Source organism: Pterocles gutturalis, unplaced genomic scaffold (genome assembly GCF_000699245.1).
Source record: "Pterocles gutturalis isolate BGI_N339 unplaced genomic scaffold, ASM69924v1 scaffold38943, whole genome shotgun sequence".
NCBI classification, from domain to species: Eukaryota; Metazoa; Chordata; class Aves; order Pterocliformes; family Pteroclidae; genus Pterocles; species Pterocles gutturalis.
This window is the reverse complement of record NW_010124464.1, coordinates 28561-31116: the sequence shown is the minus strand read 5'-3', so window position 1 is coordinate 31116 and position 2556 is coordinate 28561.

The window sequence follows — 2556 nt, the reverse complement described above, 5'->3', positions numbered from 1 at the left end:
TTTAACCACTTCCTGCTGCCTCAGGCGTGACTGTGATCCAGGCAGTAGGTGAAAATGTAAAGAAGTGGGTACGAGCAGTGTTCTACAGCATCACTTCTGCTGCCGGTCTGGTTACTCATAGTGGGTTTGATTGTTTGCCAGTTGTTGGGGGCTGTTTTCTGGGTTTTCTTGATAATTTATTAAGAGATGCCTTAGTGTCAGGGTTAGAAAAATGTTGCTTTCAAGTCAAAGTCAAAGGTTTTTCACGTATCAGATTAGACAGGGTCTGCCTCATTAGATCACTTTCAGCTTTCCAAGTTACAACCGTGGTTCTGATGTATTTGGATTCCTTAAAGATTCCTCAAAGGAAATGCAAGTACCTCTTTTAAGATCATTTATGTGCATCGAAAGCATTTACGAATTGTGACACGAGGAAACGCAGACTATTTTATTATTTATTCAGTTCATATATCAGATCTTTTGCCAAGTACATGCTACAGGTAAATGCCTCATAAGATCAGACAAACATGTGTGTTAGGTTCCCCTCTTCTCCTCCCTCTTCCTCTCCTCTCCCAAAAAAAGAAACGTGGGGTCTATTTTGTGTAATTATCTTGCTGGTAGCATTTTAAAGCATGTTATGCAGCTTAGGTGAGATCGTGGCCCCAGTGAAACCAATGGGGGATTTGACTTCAACTTCAATGAAGCTGAGATTTCCTTCCCTCTCCTCTCCTGTCTGTATTTGATGAGCCTTTCTGTCAAGAGAAGAAAGGGATCCTCTTTTGAAAAATAGTCATAGATGCTTAATAAACTTGAACGAGCCAGCCAGGATTACATTTTTAGCTCCGTGGCCAGAAAAATCTATTCCAGAACTAATCCTGATTAAAAGGACTGAATCCACTGCTTGAACCTCAGACACAAAGGCACCCCTGAAGTAATTCAACTGTATGGAGTTCTTAAAAAACCTAATTATTGCACTGATCTTTATAATATCTGGCCCTTGTGCAAAGCATTGATTTCAAAGCTGTCTCTCTCTTATCTGTTAACGTTCATGAATTATCTCAGGGCTTGGGCAGGACTATCACTGTAGCTGGATCTTAAAAAAAAGAGTGAGTTTATTGGCTACATTAATTAATCTGCGTGGCAGACCATAAAATTACTGTAAATAGAAGTTAAATTATTCCACAGATTGTCATCCCCCCCCTTTTCTTTCTTAATTCAAAGTCAACCCAATCAATCTCAGCACAGAACAGGTTTGTCCTTCCTTGGTCTCTGCTCCTACCCAAAGGACTTTCAAGGGTTTGGAAAGACATGAGCTCTTTTATCAGACCGTATAGGTGGAGAGCACAGATGTTCATGAAGTCCTGAACTCTGAAACTAGAATCTCACCTCCCTTTTTCCAGCTGGTTTATTCAAAGATATTCTCCCTTCAAGCCATGCTGCTTTTATGTTCTTAGCTCATCCTGGCTACAACACTGACCTCGAAGATTTTCATTCCTTTTTTTCCTGGTGCTTTAGTTGAAAAGAGACGGGAAAGCAAGACAAAATCTAGGAGCAGTAAGTCCTTTGTCAAAAGAGGATAGAGTTCCTTAAATCCTAACGGCCCTCAGCTCTCAGACGTTGATGGATCCCATCTGCTCAGACCACTTTTCATCAGTGTTGATGAGCTGACCATGGCTTAAACACCTTGACTGCACCATCTCCTGGTGACTTGGGAAATGGGAGAGGTGGATTTGGCAGGTCTCAGCTCTGTGGGCTGAATCCCAAAGGTGACGCTTTGTGGTTCATCTTCACATGTCTAAACCCAGCCTTGGGCTTTCTGTGGTGTCACAAGTACCTCCCTCATTACCATGTAATGGCTCCACGGTTTTTCCTTGGACCACGTGCACCTCTGACCAGCATCCGAAGAGGATTCACATGTGCACCACTTGCAGCCTTGGCCAAGCTGAGTCCTGCAGGGACACCGACCTGCGTAGCAGGTAGCAGTGAAGGGACTCAGATTACCCAGGGAAAGCTTCACCATCCCTGGCTGTGTCAGGGCTGAAGCGCTCCTGTGACAGAGCAGAAATCTTGAAGATGCTCTTGGAGCACAGCCCTGCTTTTCTCCAGGCGAGGGAAGCTCCAGCCCTGCACCTCTTGGAACCTCTCTCCTTCATCCCATGGGGTGTTTTCACCCCCCATGTATTAAAGGGAAGATCATTGCTTTCGAGGGCCCTGGCCAGTTTCCATCCCTGTGCTCACACATCTTTGGTCACACAAGCATGTCATTTCTATGTGACAAAGCACCTTTCTGGAGGAGGTGCCAAACCTACAGCACTGCCAGGAATTTGAAGATCTGGAGCTTTGGTGACACTTCTGCCAGTCCCAGAGATCAACCATCCGGCATCACTATGTTGCCTGGAAAGTGTCCAAATTCCAGTAAAGGCAGAATTTTTTGTCTCTGGCCTCCTGCCTGCTCTGTAGACAGGAAGGTGGGAGTAGCTGGGCATCCTCTACGTCATGAAAGACTTGTACAGAAAGGAAAGGAGGTTCAAGAATTGTATTTTTTTTGTATTTCATGCTTGCTACAGCACATCCTGT